The 27,415-nt window shown below is 48.5% G+C and overlaps 1 protein-coding gene across 1 annotated transcript in view; it reads left to right on the forward strand.

Moving 5' to 3' along the window:
* Positions 1 to 2,223: 2,223 nt before the first annotated feature.
* Gata4 (GATA binding protein 4) overlaps positions 2,224 to 27,415 on the forward strand; it is a 71,657-nt gene continuing 46,465 nt past the window's right edge. The window contains exon 1 of the mRNA XM_052191224.1: positions 2,224 to 2,397. The gene's annotated coding sequence lies outside the window, so the exon portion shown is untranslated. The remainder of the gene's footprint in view (positions 2,398 to 27,415) is intronic.

Genomic DNA, 27,415 nt, shown 5'->3' on the forward strand with positions numbered 1-27,415 from the left:
AGCAGGGGGCTGGGGATGTGTTGTGTGAGTGCTTACTGTAGAACCACAGGCTGGACTAAAGAATGGTGGAGCTTAGATCCCCTTAAAACACATAAGAGCTCTGTGTTTCTTGTCTGAGGCTGAGTTTGATCCCCAGAGCTGTCAACTTGACATGGTGATATATGCCTATAATCACAGCTTGTGGCAGAATCAAGCGTTCCAGCTCAAGCTATTTGACAACTTTAACGCCAGCCCAGGCTACAAGAGACCTGATCTCAGGAAGGAAAAGGGAAGGAAGGAAGGAAGGAATGGGGCCAAAGAGGTGCATGCCTGTAATTCTAGCACTCGGGATGTGAGGCAGGAGGATTAGATGTTCAAGTCCAGCCTGAGCTGCATAGTAAAATCCTGTCTCAAATCAAAACTGGGTGACTAGAGAGATGGTTCGGTGATTACGAGCATTTGATGCTCTCCCGGAGGAACTGAGCATCCATATTGGTGGTTCACAACCACCTGTAACTCTGGCCTCAAACAAATATCCATACACAGACACATAACAAAAGGCCAAAAAAAACTATTTTTAAAAGGGTAAAATAGGGTCTGTGGTGGAGTTTAATAGTAGGGCTCTTTCTTGGTATGTTCAGGGCTTGGGTTCAACTCCAGTAATGAAAGAAAGAGGAAAAGACAGACGACAGACAGACAGACAGAGACAGAGAGACAGAAATGACACAGACAGACAGAGACACAGAGAGACAGAGAGGCTGAGAGACAGAGAGAGACAGAAGGAGGAAGGAAGAGAGAGAGAGGGAAGAAAGAAAGGAAGGAGGGAGAGAAGAAGACAGAAAGAGAGAGAGAGAGATGGAGAATGTGTCTGGAGGGGGGGATATGGTTCTATAGAAATGTCCTTAATGCCACTGAACCCTGCAAATTAAAGCAACTGAAGTAGTAACATTTGTGTTGTGTTTATTTTATAATAACAACAGTAGAACCCACGTGACCAAAGCACTGGGCTGAGTAGAGGAGGCCTGTGTCTCATCGAGTTCAGCTCACTCTCCAGGAATTTTAATGACCTGACGCTTCAGGGAGTTTTGCATGAACATCTTCCTGTTGAATAGTTTCTGCAAGTCATCTGGTAAGGGCAACACATTAGAGCAGAAGAGCCATGGCGGACACCTTATTCATCACTCTGAAAATATTCATAACAAACTTCTTGGAAGGGAAATGCAGTCCTGTCTTTTTTCCTGTCTTCCCCTTTTCTTCCAGGCCTTCCTTCACCTCTCTTTCCCTTCAGCGCCTGTTTTCTCCTGGTAGACACCCCCGGGCTTTTCCGTTCTAGTTCTCGGTCTACATTTGGAGATCAGTAATAACTTGTCTGCATTCTCTCCGCCATTTAGGGACTGTTTCAAGGGCCCCGGGAAACGATGAACTGGGAAATGCATTAAAGTATACCGGCATTGTGTTTGCTCTTCTTGTTATTATTAAGACGTTCCTCTGGAGACACCAACTCCACAGGGGCCATCTACCCTGAGTAAAACCAGAGGGATCTGTTTGCCTGATTCCCACGGCTCACTCTGTGAACCTTTCTCTCTGTGTCTAACCCTGCATTCCTGGGTCATCTGGGGGCCAGTAGAAGCGGAGCTCCACATCTCTAGGAGTATTCAACAGAGCTGACAGTCACCTGGAAGAAGACTCCTTTTCAGCGAAGAAAGAATCCCCATAACAAGAGGCCACTTGTTATCACCGCTAAGGACTCAACTGATGGGGAAACCAAAGTGGGTTTCTTAGTTTCCTTGCTCCAGGACTTGGGGTACCTCTCAGTTTGGGGTACCTCATTCAAGGTCTTAATCTACACTCTGGAGGAGCTGCTGCCCCTGGTTCTAACCAGCAATGCTCTAAAACATCCACTGCTTTCCACTGCCTGGTTGGCTAGGGTCTCCTCCCCTCAGGCCTGTAGGACCACTTTTCTAAGGGCAAGCCCAGAGTGCAGCAGCAGGTTGGGGGAGGGGCATCTCCCAGTAAGTGGTGATACCCTGGTGTTCCTTCCATCTGTGTGCAGTCCTTCCGAGTGACCTTGAGCAGCCTCAGCAGAACCTCCTGAATGTAGACTTGTTTAAAAAAAAAAAAAAAAAAAGTCCACCCAGTGCTTTATGCCCCGCCGGGGCTTCCTTCCACTTCCACACATACCAAGGAGAAAAAGCCAGCCACCAGCCACGGGACTCGCTGAATTAATGAATCACTTCTCTTATCTATTTTTGCTGTTATCTAATTCTGAGAGGGAAGCTGGGAGCAGAGGGAGTCGGGAGACATAGCTCACAACGTCTCCCTCCCACCCGGCTGAAACAGGCTGGAATCTCTGGGTCTAGAGGCTGATCTGTCCCTGAAAGCTACCCTCCAACAAGCCTTGAAGAGCTTCTACCTAGGGTGAGTCACCCCCAAATGGCCCTCCTACCAGGAGGCCAGAAGGAACAGCTGAAGGATCTAAGCCACAGGGAACACTGTGCATGGTGGAAAGGAACCTAGGAAAGAGGGAACAGACAGGCTTCAGTCCAGGGCACCCACCCTCACCCAGGCTTGGTGGGGAGGTTGGTGGGAGTTCTCCAGCCTTTGCCTAGAGGAAAGAGAAAGAATGGATTGTTTCTAGGACAATCTGCTGAGGTTCTCTCTCTCTCTCTCCCCATCTCTGTTATCCTTTCTTACAATTGGCTGGCATTTGAGTTTCTCTATTTCCTGGTTCACTACCTGACTCCTGTGGTTGGAAACTAATGGCAATGGTTGGTTTCCCCCCTGGAAAATCCCAGGGGAGTGGACACAGGCTGGCCGCAGAGGCCGAGCAGATTGAAGCAGGTGTCACTGGGCCTTTGCTCCCTGCAGCAAACCCAAATCGGTTTGCTTTTCCTGGGGTCCCCTGTGGCCACCTGTGTCCTCTTAGGGACCACCCTGGAGGATTCAGGCAAGCCCTTCCCAGTCAGGCCACAGTTCACCTTGGAAGCTTTGAGCCAGAAAGTGTGCAGCCGCAGACTGTACTCTGTCCCCACTGGCTGTATTGTTTAGTTATGAATGTGTGACTGTATTGTGTCCTCACTGGCTGTATTGGTTAGTCGTGAATGGGTAGCTATATTGTATCCCCACTGGCTGTATTGTTTAGTTGTGAATGGGTGACTGTATTGTGTCCCCACTGGCTGGTTAGTTGTGAATGGGATTTGTGCCTCCTTCTCTTTGCTAGAGCAGCTAAGGTTCAGCCAGCTGCTGTGTGGGTTTGATTTTCATTTGATCCTAGGGTCAGCATCTAGCTGGGTGGAGCTGGGTCCTGCAGGGATATGGAAGCAAGCAGAGGACAAGCGTCCTGTTCTCCCTACGCAGGGAGAAGCCTTGGGCTGTGTGGACTTTTGCAGCTGAGTCAAACCTACCTTTTTCCCCTTCTTCTCAAGACTGGGGAAGTAGGTGCTGAACTTTGAATCCTATTATCCGAGGAAAGGGCTGAATCCAAAATAAGGGGAGTCAAGACAGCAAAGGCAGTAGTCTCTTTGAGGACAGGACTTGGAACAAGGAAGCCTTGGAAAAAAACGGCAAACAACCCAGGTCCTGCCAGGCTGGCAGCTCTGTTGTCCAAACCTCCTCCACTTGCTCAAAGGTTGACAACAGACATCTGGGTGTTTTTGACACTGGTGTATCTTCCGGGCCTGGGTAGAATTTAGATTCCCTGGTGCAGGACTGGTGTGAAGCAGAGGGTGAGATTACATCCCCTGCTAGTCAGTTAGCTAGCATGGGCTTCCAGCAGTAAATTCAAAAGCAACCTGGCAACTTCCCCTCCCCTCTGCCTTATACCCCCAGCACCTCATTTCCTCCTATTCTCAACCCCCAGTGCTCTCCAAAAAAATTTTTAAAAAATTGAAGAAAGGAATAAAAAATACTTATATTGATTAAAGGAAAGCCGTACAAGGCTGCGAGACTTGTATGAATTATGCTCACTTGCCTTTGTCGTCCACATTGTTGGTATCACTGTTTAGTAGCTGCAAATGGTTCGTTTCTACTCTCTTTATTTTGATAAATCAGTCTAGGGCAGATGGCATTTGAAAGTCCCCTTCATGAGCTTATTTTTATGGGCTCATTGCCACCGGTCTCGGTCTTCTAGGAACATGTTCTGAACATGTTTTTGCTTTTTGTTTTGTTTTGGGTTTTTTTTTGTTTTTTTTTTGTTGTTGTTGTTGTTGTTTATGGATCACATTTAGTGGGATCCTGAAAACAGTTTTCTGTGGTTGGCACGAAAGAAATCTTCATGAGCTGGTTCCCGTTGTGTCTCTCTCGGGGCAAATCAAATACCCATTTCCAACGGCTTTCTAATGCCTAGTTCTGTTTTCACAGGAAGGGAAGTCACGGTTTGCATCCGTAAAGTCTGGGGGATTCCGAGCTGGGAACTGCCCAGAGGAAGGGGTTCGGGGGCTACAGACATCAATCTCCAGTAGTTTAAACAGAACGCTAAGTGAGATTCGAGACAATTATTCGAATAATGGGGGAGGGGCACTTTCACCTGCATTATTCGGATCTAAATGCGGTGTAGGGACAAACGGGGCGGGGGGGGGGCTTTTTAGGCCCTGGAGGTTCTCAGCGATCTTGGGAATTTGGACGACTTTTCTGTAGGTTCTGCAAAGGAAATTAAGGGAGATTTCTAGAAAGGTTTGAAAGGCTATCCTGCAGGGGAGTGCAGGGGGCGGCTGGGGACGCCGCGGGACTCCCGGATCTTGGGTGATAAAGACAAGGGGCAGATCTAAGGTCAACAAACCTAGCGGCGTCAGGCTTGGGCGGAGGGTAAGAAAGTTCAGAGATGGGCGCCAGGGAGAACCACAATCCAATCGGTCGGCTAAAAGAAAAAGAGGTGGGGGCATCTAGCTCGGGGTCCCGTGCAACTTGGGGAAGGAATACTGGGCGCGCGGCCGAGAGTCTTGCTTGTAGACAGAGGGCCTCCAAGTGTGTGTGTGTGGGGGGGGGCACCCGCCACAAGTTAGGCTTCTCAGGGGAAAGTGGCATTCTTTAAAGGGGTGGATGCGATGTGGGTCAGAAGATGGGGTGTCTCAAATAATGCGACAGCAAAAAAAGCCTCTGCACTGCCCAGCGAGACAGAATTATCCCCAAGTGAGAGAAATTACAACGGAAGACAATATTCTTAATGTTGTCTAATTAAATCCTTGATAGGTAGCTCACAAACTCCTCTCGCGTCCTGGTTTGGCTTGTTTCCCTCACTCCTGGAACAAGGAGGAGAAAGATGGGAGAAATATGCCCAAAGTCAAGCCCAAGTTTACTCTAGTCACTAAATGACTCCTCTTCAGATTAAGTCTCTCCTCGAGGCACGGCGATCCAGGCACGCACCCTGCGGGGATCGTGGCCATAAGCCTGCGAATTGTGTGCCTTGCCCGCGGAGCCTGGGGTTCGCTGGACCTTCCCACAGTGAACCTGAGAGGTGGAGGCAAAGCCGGGCGGCCAGGTGGAGCGGAAAGGCTGAGCAGGCCCCTTTCTCAAGGCTGGGAAGGTCCCCGCAAGTGGGGTTCGCTACCACTTTCCAGTGCCTGGCTTACCGCTTAGCTCTGGGTAGAAAATCCGATGCCAGATTGCTCCGCGTGCTTTTCAACCAGTCAGGCCCCTGGTGGTTCAAGTCTCTTTGGGGAGGGGGCGGGGATGGCGAATGGATGGATCCTGGCTGAAGAATACTAGCAAGTCCGCTTCCTCACTCGCAGGATCGATAAGCTAGGTAACTAGGTCTACAGGCAAGAAAGTTCCAGCCAAGACCACTCTTGTGACCTACCTAGACCATTGTATTTTGCGCCTGAAACTCCTTAGCAGAACGAAGCCCATGGGTCGGACGATCTGGGACCGCCAGAAGAGCAGGCATTGTACCTGCTGCCTATGAACCCTCTCCAGGTGGCCTAGGTGGTACCCAGGAACCCTCTCCTGGGCGCCTGATATTGTGGGGCTTTTTCCGCTTGGGGTTTAATAATAGAGACACGGAGGAGACATCTGTGTAGTATAATGCTGTTGGCCTGTTTGCTGGGACAGTTAGCCCACCAGACTCAACCCGACTTCTCCCACTACGTCTCTCCACACGGCCCTCTGCTCCACCTCCCTGCCCTGCTCCCTGCCTGGACCTCATAGGAAAACTGGTTTTCTTCCTAGTTTGGTTCCACCGATGTGAGGTGGTATCCCGATCCCACAGAAAGGAGAGAGAGAGAACCCTAGGTTTAGCGGTGATTTAGATCAGTGTAGTAGATTTCCAAGTTTCCCCTCAAATGTACCCCCCAACTTGACTGTTCTAAATATCCCTATGGGAAAAACATCCGGTGGAAGGATCTTAGCCACCCCAGACTACAAGACATATATTCAGGTCTTTCTCTAGCCGAATTTGATGCAAAATTGAGGGAGTCACGGTTAATACTAGGTTAAGGAGCCGGCTGATGAGTGGCCAGAGAAACTGGGCCTAGGGAAACTCCTTCCTTCCTCTGGGTTCTCCGTTCCGGGCTTCCACAAATCAGAAATATCTTTGAAGGTGTATATTTCTTGAACTTGGTGAATTCTGGCTTGTCAGAAGAACAGAGTGACTTGGCATCGGCGTGCTGACATTCAGGGAAGGACACTGTCGAACCACCGTCCCTCCGATTCTTACAAAACTTCGATCTTAGTAAAATTTCGATCTTAATAAAATTTCTGGCAGAGCCCGAGTGCTAAGTATAGTAAAAAGTATAGTAAAAAGCGCGCGCGTTTGGTGGCTGCAAACGCGTGCGCGTATGTACACACACACACACACACACACACACACACACGTACACACGCACACACACGCACACATGCACACTGATGTTTCCCCCTGAGTGGCCCCAGCGCGCTCGTCTCTGGACCCAATGCCGTGGTTTCGTTGCATACCCAAGAAGGGTGCTTCTGCCCTCTGCGCCCCACTTGTCGTTCTTAGGGGCGTCTTTATTCATTCTGCACAATCTACTTAGCCTGGTTTTCTCCTTTCTCTCTCCCGAGTGCCCCCTCCCCACTTCTCCTCTTTCCTCTCCCTCTCCTCCTCTCTCTAACTCTCTATCTGTCCCTCCATTCTTCCGCATCCTCTCTCCCAACTCAGTTCCAGAATTCTCCTTCTCTGGCTGAATCGAAATTGTCTCCTTCATCTGATCCCTTTTCCTCCAGTTTTCCTCCATAACCCGTTTACTCCCCACCAGTTCCCTCCACATACGTCCTGTCTGCCTTTACACTTCTCTCGGAACCGACTGGGTCTTTCCCCGCTCTTTATGATCAATTTGTTTCGTTCGTTTTCATGTGTTACTCTCCTTGCACTGGATGAATCAAAAGCTTCCCTACGGTGAATTATCATTTCCATTTCAATTTCTAAATATCAAACTACATCGAAGCTAATTCGTTTTCTCTTAAGGAGTTTCTGAGGTTTCTCCTGTCCAAATAACGATGACACTATAACAACTTTCCCATGGCTCCTCAGTAGTGTTCCCCCCCCCCCAAAATTGGGTAGTAATGTATAAAAATGAGGCCAGATGCTTTATCCTGCGGAGGTATTTCTGCTGGATTCTCACTAGCTCCAGAGATTTACAGGAGAATGATAGGGTGCAAGTGGGTAAACTGCCCTTGTTCACCAGCTAAGATTGCATTTGCTTTCTGTTAGATCTCTGTGGCTCTATCATAATAATGATAGAACAATTAGCTGTTCCTTGTAGATACCTAATGATTTTGAGTGCTTATTATTTGATTTATGTGGGGTTTGTTGTTAGATCACACATGAGCATTTTCATAGAATAGTCTTGATGGTAGATGAGTTGCGCTCCCAGAAAGTGACTGGAGGCAGAAAAATTAGCTTCTAAGCCAAGAAACGGGAAACATTTGCTCTTAAGAATTAAAAAAAAAAAAGAATCATTAATTCTTAAGAGAAATCTATCACAAACTTTTAAAAACCAAGCTCATTAGCCAAGCGCGGCGCCTTCCCCCTTTAATCCCAGCACTGCGGAGTCTGAGGCCACAGGGGCACCAGGATTTTGAGGCCAGCCTGGGTTACAGATTAAGGACCACCCCATCTCCAAAACAAACAAAAACCCCAAAGAAAGGAAGGCAGGAAGGCCGCTGGCGGGTAGAAATTTGACATGGGGAAATCGGAGTGGGGGGAGTGGAGAACAAGCTGGCACTGAATTGTCTCTTCTCTCAGGATCCGAAACAGCAAAAAGGAAGAAAGTTGGAATTCTTAACCGCTGTTCCCGCAAAACATGAAGGGTTATTGGAGGAAGGGGTGTCTCAAAGTGTTTCTGGACCCTTAACGTTGACAAGTAAAATGGAAGAGCTCTTGTATTTGGACTTACTCCCCAATTCCCACAGACAGCATCGACCCACCTGACCGGGAACTACTGGGGACGGGGTGGGGGTAGACCTGGGGTTTAGGAGCAGTTCTGAGAGGCCACCTGAAAGGGCCTTAGCATTCTGCACTTTCTTAGCAAACTCTCTGGTTTTTTGTGCCTTCCTGTTTCCCTAGTGTTCGACCACCACCGTTACCATCACCACCACTGCTGGGGCTTACTTCCACTGTTGATAACGGAAGGTCTGCTATCTAATCTGGTCGGCCCCAAGAACAATCCATTAGCCCTCAGTATTTAGCATTTATCCGGGGTGGGGGAGGAGGAAAAGATTATGCTGCCTCATCCTACTGCTGCCTGAGACGCCGCCACTAAGGAGAGTGGAATAAATGAAACTCAAAACTCACTGGGAAAACTGTGTTTCCTGGTGCCAAGAAATTATATTTTCACCCGTTGCCTTACCTCTCTGAGTTGGAGGGATAGTTTTTCTTTTAAAGGGGTCTGTATGCTCTTACTTTGCTGTGAGTTTCACACCTAAAGACACTGTAAGTTTCCATTTTCACTAATGTCCCTTGGGGCTGCAGAGAAGTGTGAATCCAGTCAGCCATTCATTCATTCATTCATTCATTCGTTCCATTCATTCAGCAAACATTTGCAAAGCTTCACTCCTCGCCAAGCCAAGCCTTGTGCCTTGTACTGACAGGTTAAATTATTTGCCCAAGAGGAGGGCTATGCTGACAACTGGGGCGGGACCCTAAATCAACTATGGCAGTCCTCTGACTGACCACTTCTCTCCCTTAAGGCACACAAATCAGAGATGTGGGGAGTGGGAAGGGCTCCGGAGGTTATCTGGTCCAGCCTTCCATTCAATTCAAGAATCCCCTCCCCAGAATGCTAGTGAGCGCCCCCACCCCCACTCTGCCCTCCACCAGCCAGGAGAGGGAAGAGCAGCTTCCTGAGATTCCCCTTTGAAAGCAGCACGGGCACTCCAAGGTCCTCAGCTGTGCCTCGATCTAGGCTTGCTCTTGCCTGAGTTCAGAGTGCCAGCCCTAGTCTACTCCAGTGGATCTGGGTGCCTGGCTCCTCCACCAGGGGCCAGAGGCTTCTAATTCTCCCACCCAAGCGTCACTACTTCCCTCCAGGCCTGGAAATGGAGATTCCAGACTTGGTGACACTCCCGGCTTGAAACCGGAAAGTGCCATGGGCCTGCTCCAAGCGGATTTTCTTCACTTGCCCACAGGGAATGCTTGCAGCCAGGTCAGAGAAAACACCAGGCAGCAGCCACAAAATGTCCAGAGCCTGAATTCTAGATCCAGTATAGCTCAGGGACAAGCTAGGTGACCTTGGAGAGGTTATTTTTGTAGCCTATTCTAGGAATAAGATGCATGAATGTGCTCAGTAGCTGAGCCTGCCACCTTTTGCAAAGATAAAATTGATCTCTGTAAGTAGTCTGAGGTTACAAAAGGCAATTTATAGACAGCAAAGAACATTCTGGAAGCTTTCCCACCACTTAACTGGCTGGTTATCTTAAGCAAATTACCTAAAAAAAAAAAAGTCTGTGTTTCAGTTTCTTGTGTTTTAAAGTCCTCCTATGGGTCCCCCAAATAGTCAAGAGGTGACAGTGTGACACGGTAAAAAGTATTCAGCTAGGCATTAATAGCCTCGTTAATTTTGTCTTTCTGTTTTTTTCCTCTCTAAACTTATGACTTACAAATTCTTCAGATATCAAATATGTTCAATAAGAAGCAATTTCCTCAGTCAACAAACATGAACACATCTTTAACTGTCTTATCCAAGATTGAGCGCTGTGGGGGGCTTTACAGGAGCTATGGCTGTGGCCTTTTGATCAGGCCAGTCTCTCTCTCTCTCTCTCTCTCTCTCTCTCTCTCTCTCTCTCTCTCTCTCTCTCTCTCTCTCTCTCTCTCTCGGCTGTTCTGGAACTCACTCTGTAGACCAGGCTGGCCTCGAACTCAGAGAACTCAGAAACCCGCCTGCCTCTGCCTCCCAAGTGCTGAGATTAAAGGCTCAGCAGCAGCAGCAGCACCATCACCACCACCACCACCACCACCACTGCCCCCTCCCACATCAGGCCAGTCTCTATGAAAGTCCCTGTGACTCTCTGCATTGCATTTTTCACTGAAAGAAATGTGCCCCAAAGAACTGCTGAGAGTCCTACAAGAAAGTGCGTCATAACCAAGGCACATAACCAAGCCTAGGACTTGACAATCACACTTCAGAAGTGTAGTTGGGGGTAACAAAAATTAATAGCAACCTATATTGTAAACAGCTAGGACTTATTATTGCTATTTTCTTGACCTATTTAATGATACAGCAAATTTAATGATATATGACACTATAGTGTCATAGTAGCTTTTTATTATTTTTTTTAGGTTTTTCTGATTGTTAGCTATGATATTCAGAGCCTCCTTTGTGCTAACAATGTGCTTAGCACTAAGTCCCAACTTTTAAATTAACATGGCTTGAGAGCCACTCTTTAGGATATAAAACTCCCTTGAGAAGGCATAATGAAGCAGTATGTTCTAAATGATTATTCTCATGGGCATAGCTAAGAGTGTGGGGGGGAGTTCTTTTTGTTGTTATATGTACTGTCTTTTCAAATGAGCTATAATGTGAATGTGTTTATTTCAAATTTAAAAAAAAAAAACAAAAAACAGTTTTTTGAAAAGAATGGGGAAGGCTGACCAGATCTTGAGTGGGTCAGGTTCCCCAAGATCTTTATAGCTGTTTTCAGGGCAAAGGCTATACAGGCAGGCTCCTAACTCAACGTGTATGGTCAGACTGTAGAACTGCCCAAAACCCCGGGGATACTTCCTGCCTGGGGAGGTTCCTGCCTAAGGCAATGATTTCTACAGAGTGCTTCCCCTCCCCCTGTAGGGAGGCTCCACTGCCCTCCAGACAGTCTAAAATCTCTGTTGCAGCCTTGAGTTTCTGAAACTGAAAGCTCTCTGTTCTTGTAACTCTCCCTCCGACTCACACTCCCTTCCCTGGCAGAAAGATTTGGGGTTGGGAGCCTGGTGCAGGGCTAGCTGGGAAGCCAACTTGGTTATTCCAGCCTGGGAGGAGGAGGAGGGTGCATTGGGAGTTAAAGGAAGTCAGTCTTTCAGTCATGGTCAATAGACCAGGGGTGTTTAGAAAGAAAGACCTTGGTAAAAAAGAAACCCAGAGAATTCTAGCCAGACCTTCAGAGAACAAAAGCAGTTCAGGATAACTAAATGCCAGGTGCCTTTCTCTTCTGACACTGAAAACATCTCTTAGCAATTTCCAGAGGCAGATGTCCTCGCTCTGTAGGCAAAGCATAGGAGGGAAGGGAAAGGTGCTAACAGAGAATGAGGAGCAGTGGGCAATGCAAACCGCGCACAAACAAACTGCAATGCAGATCCTGCAAGACCAGGGAAAGCTTCAGATAAGCTTGAGGTGCTGCTCAAGTCAAAGCCATGCTTGGCTTGCAGATGTTGGTCAGGCAACAGGTGCTGGCCCTTCCCTGCTTCCTTATTGACCAATTGTAACACAGTTGCTGCCCAGAAGGAACGACCATCCAGATCAGATCCGATCAAGCGATCAAGCGCTTTCTCCAGGTTCTTAAGGATTTTTTTTTTAACTTCAGAATCTCTGCTAAGGTAAGCAGGACCCAGCCAGACACTGTAGTCACAGGTCAAGCTTCTCCACTCCACAGCACTGGGATGGTGGCAGGTGCTGTCCTGGAGAAAGAGTCTCACAGGGGGCAGCCCCACATGCTCTTGTTGACAACCCTATCCTGTATTTATGAAAAGAACCAAAGCTGCAGCAAAGGGTAGGCCACTGATCTGACCCTGCTGTGGCAGAGCTGCAAGGCAGGCAAAGGAAACCAAGAAGCAAAAAGAGCAGAGCTGGGTTGTATCTCCCTGGCACTTGAGGAAAGACAAAACCAAACCTCATTCCTACAGATGAGAGTTGCTGGGCCTGTGAGTCCTGTGACCCTGGCTGCTTTTCTCACTAAGATACTTCACTTCGGCATTTCCAGAAGTGTCTCCTCACATAGATTTTTTAATCAACCAAAGATAGGTCTTAGAGAAACTTCTTTAGGCACTCAGTATTGATTTATGTGATATAAAAATAATTTCACTTGTAATCCAAAAGGAGCAGAGGACATCAAACAGTCCTTCTCCTGGTTCTGCTTCAAGTGCTAGATCACAAGATGCTAACCCTCTTGTCTCCTTATTGAGAATGAGTTGGCCTTCTGGTGTATCCAAGTGCTTTCAGGAATGTGTTATATTTGCCCCTCCCAGGAGCCCTCTGGAGTAATCAGTATTGCTGTGGTGATGGTCGAGGAAACTGAGTTGTCCTGCCGAAGGTCACATCACTAATAAGTAACAGAATTAAACTCTAATGCTTGCTTTAACTACCCCAAGCTGCCTCCCCACCCTCCATGATGCCTGAGATCAGATGGCCCTTATCAACTGCTCTGTAATTGCTCTAATAGGGGTTATCAGGATCCCTCATTTTGCCTATCCCAAAATCATGGAGTTAAAGAACAGCACAGCTCTAGATTCTTAGGGTTGGTGGAGCACTGCCCCACCCCACCCCTTTCACAGGTGTGGCTCGGAGGGGTTAAAGTGATCTGCCAAAGGTCAGTCATGTATAAGTGGAGAATGACCAATGCCATTTTTAAAAATTAGTTAAAAGAACTGCCTACCAAGCCCATTTTTATGACTTATTTTAAGCAGGTTAATGAGTATACTAGGCACAGCTTTACTCCCAACAGAGCAAATGCTGACACTAGTTTATAGATTGAGCAGATAAGTGGCAATAAGGAATTATTCATCGCTCATTTATCATCCAGCCTACTGCAAGTGCAAGTTATAAAGTGAAGCAAAAAGCAGTTTTAGATCCCACATGTGTGGAGTGGTCAGAACAGCAAAAACTGCATGGTCTACAGAGCTTAGGCATGTATAGTGTCTGAGCCCCGGGTCTTCCGAGATGAGAAAAAGGAAAATACTTAGGGAACGTATATGCATTTCACAAATAGGCTGCAAAAATTAGACTTTTGGAGCACATGTGCCGTGCCACACGTGGGGAGGTTAGAGGTCACCTTGAAGGCGACTCGTCAGCTCTTGCTTTCTGCTATGCCAGTTCTAGGTACGCAACCCAGACGAGCAAGTGCCTTTACTAACTAAACCATCTTTCCATACCAGGCATATGGTTTATATAGCGCTCCTATTTGGTCTTCATATAAATTCAGTCACTAATTCATTCTTCTAAGTGTTATTAAGCACCTACTGCACTCGGAGCACTGTGGGGAATTACATTATTAAACACCAACTATTTCTGCCACTGTTCAAGTTTAATGAGGCAGAAAGCATACACACACACACACCTATGTCTCAATCCCATGAGTCTTTGGGACGAGCAGCTTACATCATGAGCAGGCTTAACTGGAGTCAGAGGAAGGTGTGCCTAGAGATGAATAGGAAGAAAGAGAAGGCTGCCTGTCAAGTCTAGGAGAGATACAACCTTGTTACAAGCCCTCTGTCCCCCAACAGTATGAGAGGGCTGAGTGACATCATAGCTAGAAATGACACAATGAATTGATAGCCTCAGCCAAGACCCTAACCCCAAAGGCCATGAAACAGCAACAGCCTGGTAGATAGCTGACAGGATCTGTCCATTCATTATTATCACATTTGGGGCATATGTTGAAAAATGAATAAATCAACAGACAATGCACTTGTTTGGAGGGGGAGTGTAATTGTTAATGAATTTGCACGTGCTATTCAGAGAGCTGGCTAACTTTTTTATTTATTAACGTTTTATCAGTCCCCGTTCACCAATGGTAGAGCTCAGGCACAAAGTTCAACATCAATAGCAGAGCAACCCACAAATCTAGTAAGTGACTTTGCTCCCAGCAGCCCTAAGACCCCACCTGAGGCACCGCACATAGCTCTGTTCACTGTCCAGTGTCTGGCCTATGTCTTCAGACACATGACCACTGACTCTACTGGAAAGAGAACTGGGAAGATATTTACTCAAAACTCCAGACTCATTCAGCTCAGCAAATTCAAGCAACTTATGCAGAGGGTGAAAATCCGAGTGTGTGCTGGTGGTGCTACACAGGACAGCAGTTATCCACTGGACCTGTCTCAGGTACCACAGGCCACTGTGACACCTATGGATCAAGAAGGAGAAGTAGAACAAAGGTCCAGATGCCTGGGTACTAGTGACCTCCCAATACCCATTTTATTCATGGCGAGCACTGGAATATATACTAATCCACAGGACTGTTAGGAAGGTAACCTGGAAATACAATACTGGCCCAATTTTGGCATGGCTTGTCCTTGGTCTAAGGTAGCCATAGGATGCCCATGAGTCTTTATCAAATCATCAGCTCTCTACCTTCTTACCCCCCTGACTGGCTGGGCAGATCACTGAGCCAGCTCTCTATAAGGGGTGAAAGCTAAACCAGGTTCCCTGGCCTTCAGATCACCCTCTCAGAGGCCCATCTCAGATTGCCAGACCTCCTCCCCTGGAGATCATATTAAAGCAAAAAATATTCACCCCTGTGATGCTGAGATGGAAGGCAGGTTGATGACCACTCAAGACCCCTAACCTGGCCAGCTAGAGTACTAGTGACTCAGTACTGTATGATTCAAAAGAATGGCTCAGGAAAGTCTGTAACCCTTTGGTTACATCATTTGGGTTGCCCCAGCAATGTCAGACGAGGCTGGCCCAGAACTGATATGTGAGTCAAAGGAGGTGGCTAAGGCCATGGTCACCACTAACAGGGACTCTGCCTATGGCACTGGTGAAGCACCACTCACCACTCGGCATTGTCCCTAAGTGAGCCTCTCTGAGCAGGCATACAGTGAAAAGGACCTTTAGGCAGATGTTTCTGCTATACCCCTGACAGTGTGTAAAAGGAAGATTTACATAGCATAGGGATGGGTTGAAACCTCCAATTTTCTGAATTAATTAATTCAGGGTTGCTTGTATCCAAAGGAGGTTGGCTTCAAATTCACTATGTAGCTGAGAATGATATTTTGAACTTCTGATCCTCCTGCTTCTACCTCCTAAAAGGAGGATTACAGACCTTCATCCCCACATACAGTTGGTGTGGTGCTAGGAATAAAAATCAGGGCTTCATGCGTACTAGGTAAACAGACCCAATTTTCAAATTTTAGTCTAATGCTTTTGAGGACTTATTTATTTTTTTATTTCATGTGTGTGAGTGTTTTGTTTGCACATATATATGTGTACCATGTAGATGCCTGGTGCCCTGGGAGGCTAGAAAAGGATGTCAAAGTCCCTGGGATTTGAATGACAGATGATAGTGAACCATCTAGGTTTCAGGAATGTAACCTGGGTCTTCAGAAAAACCAGCCAGTGGTCTTAACCACTGAGTCATCTCTCCAGCCCCTTAATAAAACAGAAAAACAACATGAACAAAGACTACTATAATCTTAGAAACTATGGAAAATACATAGGATTTTTTTTCTCATGAGGAGACTAAAATTTAGGGGAGAGATGTATACATGCAATTAGGTGTGGAGAAAATAAAGAAATAGAATATGCTAAAGGCCATGGAAGCAGAGGCAGAAGAGAAATTGACTCTGGACCGGGGTGGGGATTTTGAAAGAGGAACGACGGATAACAGGATCACACTTGCAGCTTCCCCTGTGTGTCCCTCACAATACCAACACATTGCTCAGAGGAAGTGTCTAGACACTAGGTTCCAAGCATTTGCGTTTCGATCTTTATCTTCCTTATGCTCCTACTAAGCTGGACAAGGTACCAGATATCTTCCTCTGTCCCCTTCTTTGCCTGTAGAATGCAAAAGCAGGCTATGCAGAGTGAGGTGTGTTTGCTTGGTGACATGCGGGGACTATACAACACTCGTAGTACTCAATGGATGTTTGCCCAGGGAATGAATGGTTGAAAGTTCTCACCTGCAGTCCAAGCCTTTCATTGCACACTCAAATAGTCCTCCAATGCACATTTTTGTTCTTTATTTTTATTATATATGTATGGATGTTTTACCTGCATGTACACATGCACAACATATGTGCAGTGTCTGTAGAGGCCCAAAAGAGGATGTTGGATCCCCTGAGACTGGAGTTGGTTGTAGCATTTCATGTGTGTGCTGGGAATTGAACCTAGCTCCTCTGCAAGTAGCCAGTGCTCTTAACCACTGAGGCAGCTTTTCAGCCCCCTTTCCTATGTGTCTGTCTGTCTGTCTGTCTGTTTGTTTGTTTCTATATAGCCCTGACTGTCCTGAAACTCACAGAGATCCCCCCCATGCCTCTGCCTGCTGAATCCCGGGATTAAAGGCATGTACGACTACTCTGGGCTGGACTTCCCATTTTGAGTTCTTCGTAGAACACATTTATTACCTATGGTTAAGACAGAGCTGAGCCCTAATGGCTGGGGGGGAGGGGCTTCCCACTATGCAGTTGCAGTGGGACCAAGACTGTGTTCCTGGTACAGTCACTTGACTGCTTGGCAGAATGGTAAAACTTGGCAAAACCAGTTTATGGAGTTCAAAGTCACACACAAAATGTGTGAAGGAAATGACTTTCTGTGACCTTCACACTCACCTGGTGACCTGAAGCAGACCCAGGAATCTGGACTCTCAGACTGCCAGCTGCCTCACCCCTACTGCCCTTCATCTAGGCTGAATTCTTCCAGAGCCTTGAGCCACAACAGTAGAGTTACGAGGAAGGTGTTCTTCCTCCTTCTTTTTCTCTGGTCCCAGAGAAAAGCCTGTTTTCTAGTTCTTGAGTGGCACTTTCCTTCCCACAACTATCTGGGAATTCAGTGTCAGGGCTGCTGGGGTGGGGCAGAAGCCCTTAGCTCCCTCCCCCCACGCACACACAAGGTGGGGAGGTTCCAGTGCTGAGTTTCTCCATTAGTTTGCCTCAATTGAAGGTGCACAGGAAAAGCTATGTATTCGAGTCTCCCCTCCCCACCCCCCACCCCCCCATCCCCGTCCACACAGAGAAGGGGCACCTAGGGTGGGAGTTAGAGATTTTCCATAGTAAACGATGGACAGGTGAGGCCCGCAGGAGCTGGGGTAACTGTTTTTCCCGTGGGTTGGTCCTCGGATGACAATCTGCCAGGTAGGTTTCTTGTTCATCCAAAAGACTAAGGGAAGAAAACTTTGGGTCCAGCCAAGATGGAGAAAGGCTCAGCCTGGGGAAATTGGAGGTTGGGACTGAGGTGAGGCCCAGCGCACCTTTTCTAGCCTAGTAACCCAAGTGGGTTTGCTCTGCTGGAAACCGAGCCGGGTACTCATCTGCCCAGCTTGGCTTTAGTTACAGGTCTGTCTTTATCTGTCATCTGTGACTGTATATACACGCAAGACCCGGGATAACGATAGTCCCAGGGCTAAGCACTCCACGCCGCGGAGTCAGCCTTGGCCGGGGGCGGCGCTGCGGAGCGGTAAGAGCCGAGGCCAGGGCGCACGGGGCCGGGAAGGAAGCGCGGCCGGCGAACTGGGCGCCAGGCTCGGCCTCCAGCGCCCCCGAGCCGGGCCGGGACGCGCCAGTAGGGCGCTGGCGGCGGCCGGGGGCTGACCTCGAGCGCCGGCGAGTCTGCGCCCTCCCACCGGCCCGCGCTCGCCTCCCGCCGCCTCGGGTGAGGCGGCGGCGGTCAGTGCGCACCTCATCAATAAGACCTGACAGGCCGCCGGCTCCGCAGCCATCCATCACGCCGGGCGGCGAGGGCGGCGGGCACGCGGGGCGGGAGCCGCAGCCTCTGGGAGGCTCGCGATGCTCGCACCGCTGGGTGGCGGGCAGCGCTCGGCTCTCCAGCAGAGCACTACACCTCACTCCACTCCCCAGCTCCCCAGGTCTTAAAGATAAGTCAGATTGCTTAGAAATGGTCAGTGCAACCCACACATTGTGTAGGTGGGGAAAACAGAGGCCAGACTGGGTGTTGGCATACCTGGAGCCTCACAACCAACTATATGGAGACTGAAACTTGAGCTGAGCCTTCGTTCGGCTCCTCACCAAGACACTCAGCCCATGCCATCCATGCTGGCACCCAGTACAGTCCTGAGCCACGTATGACAAGTGGGGCGGTCTAAGTCGAACCTATCTACACAGTAAGAATAACAAACTCTAGGAACTCAAGGTGTAATAGCTGGTAGAGAGCTTGCTCTTGCTGGCGTGTCAGAAGCACTGGGTTCTAGCCGCAGCACCCAGTACACTCACTAATCATGATGGCCTGTAATCCCTGCACTTAGGCAGTGGAGGCAGGGGGATCAGAATTTCAAAGTCATTCTCCATTCTCAGCTGCACTGTTCTAAGCTAGCTTGGGCTACGTGAGAGACTCAATCTCAAGGAGAATGGGGGTTCCTTGAATTGATGTAGCATTTCCAGTTTCACTCTCCTTTTCTCCCGGGAATGGAACATGCTAGCCTCTCATGCGTTTATCTGTTCCTTACGCTGTTCATAGAACTCATTTCCTAACTGAGGAGAAAAGGCCAACCAGAGAAACTTAAGCTTGTCCTCACCCCAACAAAGTTTGCTTCCCGCCTAGCACAAGCATCCACACGCATTGAAGTTCTCATAAGGGAATTGCTACCAAGCATCTTTGCTGGGGGTGGGGGGAGAATGGAGGGGAGAGAATGGGTGGGGGTGGGGGGCAGGCAGGGACAATGACTCAAAATCTGTACAAACCTTGTAGTCAGCCTCACCCCACCACTGGCGGTTCACAGCACAGCCCTGATCTTTTGACTCAGGCCTTTCTCCGCAGGAGGAAGCTGCTGTGGCCCCTCAGAGAGCAGAGAGCCCTTCCTTTTGCCCCCAAATGGGGCTGGGCCAGGGTGTTCCAGCTGCAGACCCCAGTATCTCACTACTTGGGTCTTTCTTTCCCACCTCACTTTTTATTTTTCTTCTGCTTCATTAGCAAGCCCCCATCCCCACCCCCATCCCCACCCCCACCCTCACAAAGTACCCTTGGACAAAGTACCCTAGCCCAGAAATTGACCAAGCCAGACCGCTTCATTTCTAACAGGCAGCACGATGTGTGGTGAGGGTTGGGGTTGTCTTGGGTACAACTTCTCATAAACATCACCTGAGTGTAATGACAGTGTCAGGGCATGGGAGTTCAAGGAGAACTTTGGTCTTAGGAGCAGGATCTTATGCTGAAAAGGCTGAGTTTCCAGTAGTTTTCCTTGGCCCATTCAGCAGGGCTAGCACCAAACCTGTTATTTCCCCCAAGCTTTGAATCTGGCTTACCCAGAACTTGACTGCACCAAAACAAACAAACAAACAAACAAATAAATAATCATGCCAACTGTCCAGGCTTCCCAGCCCAAGTATCCTTCTCCCAGTTGCCAGGTAACCCAGCGTTGATGCCTGAAGACTTCAAAATAAGTGAGACCAAAAATTACAGGCTTCTCAGGAGGCTAAGGTAGGATCACATTTGCTCCTGTGTCAACCTCTGTACAGTTTCCTGTGAGTGTGTGTGTGTGTGTGTGTGTGTGTGTGTGTGTGTGTGTGTTAGATGTTAGTAGCACACCCAGGATAGAACCCTGTAGCCAGCTCTGTGAAGCTAGGCTGATCAATAGCAGAGGAGTAAGGCTGGAGTCTGCATCCCTTAAAAAGAAGCCCAGAGCTTCCTGGGTAACTAAATCACTCTCCTGAGTGGGAGTCAAACATGTGCCAGGGGTGTGAAGCTCCCTGGAGACTGAGAACCAGGCAGAGAAGAGGGTGGGGGGACTGAAGAATTTTATCTTGCCTTCCCAACATCTTCTTAGTGTTAGATTTATTGACATGTACTTTCCATATTGTAAACGGACTCCCTTTATTATACAATCCTATGTGTGTTGGCAAACACCAACACAGTCAAGACACCAATTGAATAGTCCCAAATAGTCCTAACACTGCTCCTAAATGTCTGCTCTTTCCCCTACACCCCCAAGTAACTCACCCTGTGGTCCTGGCTCCTTCTGATTCAACTTCAGCACTATGGTTATGTCTTTTTCAAAACGCTATGTGTATAGATGGTTTTTAAATACAGTCTTTTGAATCTTAATCTTCTCCCATGGCTCTGAACACATATCAGATTATTCATGTCCCTGGGTGTTGTTTAAATTCATTTATTTTTGTTGCTGACAACTGACAACTATCCCATAGTGTGGTTGGACATAGTTTATCTGTCTCCCACCTGAGCTTCCTAGTTTGGATTAATTATGAAAGCACCTGTAGGGTTTGTTTGGTTTGTTTCACTTTTAAGATGCCTATGATACCTTTTAGTGCATAAGACAAAACTTGGAGAATCTAGGCATGTGGCTCAGACAGTATTAGAATACTGTCCTAGCATGCATGAAAACCCTGGGTTCAAACCCAGCTCAGAATAAAACTGGATGTGGAGGTGATAATTCTACGACTCTAAAGGTGGAGGTAAGAGAATCAGAAGTTCAAGTTCATCCTTCATCCTCAACTACATGGTAAATAAAAGGCCTCCTTGGGTCATTATGATCTTGTTTACTTTTTTTTTTTTAATTAAAATTGCCAGGCTGCGGTGGTACGTCACTTTAATACCAACACTCTTGGAAAGCAGAAGCATGCAGATTCATGCAGAGTTCGAGACCAGCTGGGGTCTACCGAATGAGTTCCAGGATGGCCAGGGTTACACAGGGAAACTCTGTCTAGGAAACACACACACACACATACACACAAACAAACAAACAAACAAACAAACAAAGCTACTCTACCTTACGTTGCAAAGGTAGGACCTGTGGGACAACCTTCAAAAAGAAAGAGCAAGAAAACCACTTGCCCTAACAAAAGTATCCTATAGAGAAGGGTCCAGGAATCAGCAGGGAGTAAATCTGCTTTTTTTTTTTTTTTTTTTTTTTTTTTTTTTTTTTTTTTTGAGAAATCGATCTCTCTTGATTGTGGCTTAAGAAAGTCGTTACCTGCTTTGCGCTGCTCCGCCCCACTCACTGGAAAGCAAGGTGGAAATCGGGAATAAGTATCTCTGGAGACTTGGGGGGGGCAGAGGGGGCGCAGCTCTGGGTTCTGGCCCTCTCCCCAAGGAACAGCCCTACTGTCTGGTTGAGTGAAGTGGAAGGAGAAACTGCTGCCTGCAGCGGGGCACCTTTCTAGGGGCGCCGTCGGCTCCCGGTACCCCGGTACCCGTCAATCCACTTCACTCGGGGTTTCTTTGCTCCTTGGCTGTTTTACCTTCAAATCCTGGGGTCTTAGCAATTTGTTATTCATTAGCATCTCTGGGGAAGAACTCGGGCTTTAAAGGGAGTGCATCCTGTCCCTCTTGTAGTAACCAAGTGTGAGGTTTGTCTGTCGGAGCTGACTCAGTTCCTAAAACTATTAAGCGTTCTGTGCTGACAACCGGAGCCCTAGTCCTCCCGGCTCCACGCTCCCCTTCCGCCTTCTGGGGAAGCGAGGTGCTGGAATCGTAGGGAGGGGAAGGAACGGCCGCTCTAAAGGCACCTGTGTTGGGAAGTGGGTAAGCGAAGGCTCTGCTGCTAGTCCTTGATTGGAAGGCAGGGCTAGACTGGGGGGTGTTGGTCACTTCAGGAACAGTGTTACCTCCATTCCCGCTCGCCGTCGTCCACCCCATCACCCCCATGCCCCTCCCGAAGCTTAGGACTGGGCCCGAGTCAAAGCTAGTTCAGACGCTGTTTTTGCACTTGGTCTTCGGGCTTCCTTGACATTTTCCTGTCTCTCTGGCCTCCGCCACGTCGCGGCGCCTGCTTGGGCGTCTCTGGCTCGGGGTCACCTCTGGCTCCGCGCGGGTGACGCGAAGGGTGCTGAGGTCGGCAGGCGTTCTTTCCGGCCACCTCGTCCTGAGCGAGCAGGCTGCCTGCTGTGGAAGCAGGTCCAAGCTGGCGCTTAGAACAGTAGGTCTCTGGGGTCTCTCCAGGTCACCCCTGGTGTGAGCATGTTGGAGGGCAAAGCGCTGGGGTCTAGTTGTAGAGTCGGAAGAGGGAAGCCCAGCAGTTCTATATAGCCCAGTGACTGGCAGGGAGGGTGGTGGGGATCCTAGCGAGGCAACCCACCAAGGGATGCTACTGGGTGGCTCTGGCCTCTCAGAAGGCCCAGCTCTGTAAGGTTCTGTCCAGGGATGGTCTCCTCCTCTGGCACCCAACCCTAATCCTTCTAATCAGTTTTGTGTCTTTATGTGTCTGGAGCCTCCACTCTCAAGCCCCACCCCACCCCATCTGCCATTTGACCTTCTACCTGTGTGATGTGTTCTTCATCCATCTTCATTTCATGGAAAGAAGCTGGCTAGGACAGCACCAAGTGTTCACCCCTGGAAGTTCTGGGCACCTTTCCGCCCTCCCCCACTCCTGGTCTCTGCTTTATTTCTCTCTCTCTCTCTCTCTCTCTCTCTCTCTCTCTCTCTCTCTCTCTCTCTCTCTCTTTCTCTCTTCCTTTCTCTCTTTCTTCCTGTGCTCATGCTCCCCACTCTCCGCTCCTGGGTCCTGATGTCTGATAGTCTCCTGTCCTTCCAGGATTTATGGTTCTGGGCCTTCTGAGATGCCAGAGCCATCCAGCAGCGTCCCTTGGTGAGCTGCCTCTCTAAGATCCCCACCACATTTCCTGGCAGCCACAGCCTCAATGGTACTGAGCTAGCTTCTCCAGCTAAACTTCCAGATCTGGTCTACATCCGGGCATCCATTCTTCTTGCCCATTTCATGGCTTCTAGCATTACCTGAGATATAACCTAGATTTTAATGGGCAATTTGTAGTTAGGGATATGTGCAACCAGGACTGGATTAGCACTCTGCAGATCTGTCCTTGGCCTGAGTGCCTTCCTCTGCGACTAGATGGAAAGGTTCTCATAGACCAAAACCTTTTTTAAAAAGAGCTTTGCGCTGGCAACACCAGAAATACTATTAACAGTCCCTCTTGTCTAGTGGTATGTGGTTTTAAGGAAGGAAAATGCAGAGCCAGAGGCAGGTACAGCTCTGTGAATTTAAGATCAACCTGGTCTATAAAGCAGGACTCTGCCTCAAACAAAACAAAGGAACAAACCTTTCTTGCAAATTCAACCATTCAGCAAACACTCATGGAACACCTCCTATGCAGCAGCCTCAGTTTTCACCTCACAGAGCTTACTTTCTGGAGGGTGTAGTAATGTGAAAATTTATGCCAGCAACCACAAACAAGCGAATTTCTGATGTCAGGGAGAAAAGACCTAAGGATAAATTGAATGGATGTTTAACAGGGAATTAATTAATGACACTCCATCTCTGGACAACTTTAAAAAAATGAGGAAGGAGGTCCTACATGTGAACAAATCCAGTGCCAGTTCACCAAGAATGATCGCAGGTGTGGCACTTTAGATCTCCAAGAGACCAGCGCCTACAGACAACAGTGTGATCCTGTAGTCTCAGAGCAGAAGACCAATTTTTGTGTGGGACCTCCCGAAGAGGGCAACTCCCTCTCTCTGCAGCTCCCTTTATCTGTTTTCTGGATGAGTAGCCTTCTCTAAAGAAGAGTAAAGAAGTCCTTTGGGAAGCAGAAAGAAGAGGGTCTGCAGGAAAAGGGGGTGTCAGCGAGTCAGACTATTTCAGGACTCTGGGCTCCCGGACCACGTGACGACCTTGTCAAGACTGGGACACTGGACTGAAGACCTTCCCCATTCACAAAGCCTCTGGCATCATTCATAAACTTAGCAAAAAAAAAAAAAATTACAAAAAGCTTTTCGGATTTTCTTAGATTATGAGGTGCAGTCTTGTTCTAAATTGAATTCGAATTTTTAAATATCAGACACGGGCGACAAAGAACATTTAGAGACTAAAAAAATAAAATGATCGTCACAAAGAGTATTTTATGGCTGCTATTTGAAAATTAAGAAGTAAAATGAGAATTTGGATTGGAGACACACTGCCTCCCCACACACTTCACCACCTAGACTCTGAGTGGACCTTTCTGTGTCATTGTTTTAAAGATGAAGATGGTAGTTTTATCTTCTTCATTCTTGCTTTGCAATGTTTCCCCAAAGAAAAACTGTGGAGAGCTTTTGGGGCCGCTTCTAGGAATTTGGCAGAACTTTGAAGGCAAGTTTTATCAAAAAAATAAAATAGGAGAGTGACCTGTAATTCAGAAGTGACTGTGAAATATGCCACCAACTTGGTTTCCAGACCAGAAACCCTGGGACACATTTTCCCAGATCTGTAAGGAAGACACAAACAGTTTACAATGTCGCACAATTTTTGCAACACTGAACAATTCTTTAAAAGCCAAACTATTAGAAAGGGTTACTTCCTTTTATAGTGAACCTTCAAGATCTGACTCTAGGCGTGGGGTTAGTTCTGGGGTGTGTGCAAACAGAGAATTCACAACCATCCCTCCTCAGCCTGGAATCCCTGAAGATCCCGCGCTGAAGGTCCAGGGCTGGGGGAAGAGTGCGTGGGGGCGGAGCACACCGACTTGGCCTTGCAGGGTCTTTGGTTCTTTAGTTGTTCTTGAACAAGACGAGGTGCATCCAGTTGCTCTCTTCGAATTTTCTGCTTTGAGTAGAGAGATCTCGAGTTGCAGGCTGACAGTCACAGAGGAAAGGGACGTGATATCTGTGGTGTCGGGCTCCATTGTTAGGACAGGGGACCGAATTCGTTCAGTGCGGGTTGCTTTGCATATCCAGCCCAGATCGTTTGCAGAAGGAGGCACGGCAGCACCTGAGGTGTCCGTTCTACCGGACCAAGGTGGGCTTCGGTAGTCTTTCCTCTGACTCCCTTACCGACGAACACTGAAAACTGTCCACGATCCAGTTTCTTTCCCGAATGTGTTTTTCTCTCCCTGTGTGGCATGTGAGTTGATTTCAGAGGGGCATCCGCCTCCAGAATGCTGACCCTGCGGCAGCCAACGCTGAGCACCGTTTAAACCAAATCACACGGGTCCCAGAGGGCACTCACTGGTGCCCAATTCCTTGGGGGTGGCATTTTTCTTGGTATCTGTGTGAAATCCAACATCGGCTGTTTGTCTTTTTCTCCTTCGAGGAAAATCAAGTCCCAATTCCTACGTATGTCGTGTTCAACCTACAGTTTCGTTTCTGCCAGCTAGGAGACAGGCTTAAGTCTCAGGATCCTTTGTGGAACAAGAAATAAAATTTACTCTTTTGTGTTGCAAGGATTATTTAGGAATACAGCTCACCTAAATCAGTCTTATTATGGAAAGCTACAGACTTAAGGCTGGGTCGTTAGATGCTCCACCTCCATCCTGAGCAAAAAGATCTAAAAAGGTTGAAGGTGAGCCTCATGTTTCTGCCCATAGACCATGGGAAAGGAAAGCAGAAAGGAGAGACGTGAGCGGGCTTGAGCCACCCTCCCCCGGCCATCCCAATGACATAGTCCTTAAAAATAGCCAAGTCTGAACCTCAGCGTGCCCAGCCCCCCTTCTCTCTTTGGCCTCCCTAGTCTGAGAGGAGCCTGGGAACCTCTAGAGGCAGCCGATAACCCCCCCCCCATCTCCAACCAGCAAGGCCTTGAAATGCTCCCCGCTCCTGGCAACGCACAGAGGTCGCCTTGGTTCCTCTGGTTCCAGCCGAAGAAGGTAGCAACTGAAGGACCGGAGGCAAGGGGAGGGAGGGAATGAAGAAACAACCCAAAGCACCCAAGAAACGCGTCTGGTTTGACTCTCAGCCCACACACCGGGAAAAATTTGTTGTGTGGGACCCAGAGTGTGGGAGTTAAGTCACAGGAAGCCGAAACAAATGTCTCAGTCCCAGGCGCCTTCAGAGTCTCGGCCTCCGGCTCGCAGCAGTCAGCTCAGCGGGAGATGCCTGGAGCCGCCGGGAAAGGAAAAGCGGACTGGGAGATCGTTGGCTGATCTAAGCAAGAGCCGAAGGATCACGCGATTCTAGTCTCTTAACCACAGGGAGCAAAGTATCCCCAGACTACCTAGAGCATCTCCTTTTAAATCCTTAGAACCTGGGTTTCAGGAAGGCTGATGGGTGCGTAGGGGTGGGGATAGCTAGCTGCAGGACACAACCTTACTAAGACTCATCCAACACCAGTAGAATGCCGCCTGGTTGCTGGATACCCTGGCGACACAGAGGCGAATCACACGCCGCTGTGCCCCAGACACTAAGCCTCAAGCCTCAGACTTCATGGGTGACAAACAAAACCAGGAACATTAGGTTTGGCCCCCAAGGTTAACGCATTTTGATCTATGAGGGTCACTACAGTGAGGCAGATCTGAGATCTAAGGCACACAAGTCAGAGAGAGAGAGAGACAGAGAGAGAGAGAGAGAGAGAGAGAGAGAGAACGAGAGAGAGAGAGAGAGAGAGAGAGAGAGAGAATGAGAGAGCGAGAACACGAGAGAGAGAGAGAGAGAGAGAGAGAGAGAGAGAGAGAGAGAGAAAGAGAGAGAGAACACGAGAGAGAGAGAGAGACACAGAGAGACAGAGAGACAGAGAGACAGAGAGACAGACAGAGACAGACAGAGAGAGAGAGAGAGAGAGAGAGAGAGAGAGAGAGAGAACGAGAGAACCTCTTTGGCCGTGGCCCGTGGGCCTTTGGCTTCGTTTCTCTCCTGCTCACCAGGTAGCTGAGGGTTTCTTGTAAAATAAAGCAAGGGCCACGCCATTCTCTGCATTCATCCGAGAGTCTCAGATACGAGTTTGCTGGAGGAGATGTGAGGGGAGGGTTCGTTGATGCCCAGCGATGGCCTCTGAAATCCCCAGAATACCATGCCTAAAACTTTACCAGATCTCGAATCTGCAGCCCCTGGTTCTGACCAGGCATTGTTTAGGATGGGTGGGGGGCTGGAGAAGGGACCCTAGTCATGGGGCCTCAGCTCCCCAGCTTCCGGGGCGCCAACGGACTCAAACTGGTGGCACCCGGGGCTACGTCGGTAAACCAAACCAAAGTGCGGGCCTTGCGCAGCTCAGCACCCCTGACGGCCTCAGTTTTTTCTCCTCCTCTAGAGTCGCTCTGGACCTTTGGTTTGGAAAAGAGAATTCCCTCACCCACCCCCACTCCCGCGCAGCCGCGCTCAGTCCTTCCTCTGGGATTTTCCTGAGATCCCCACAGGTTGGCCAAAGTCCCACGGGTTTTCCCTTTCAATCCGCTCCGCGTCCCAGCCTGTTCCTAGGGCCTGGGTTGCTTTTGCACCGGCGGGGCACT

Source organism: Apodemus sylvaticus, chromosome 8 (assembly GCF_947179515.1).
Source record: "Apodemus sylvaticus chromosome 8, mApoSyl1.1, whole genome shotgun sequence".
In the NCBI taxonomy this organism is placed as follows: domain Eukaryota; kingdom Metazoa; phylum Chordata; class Mammalia; order Rodentia; family Muridae; genus Apodemus; species Apodemus sylvaticus.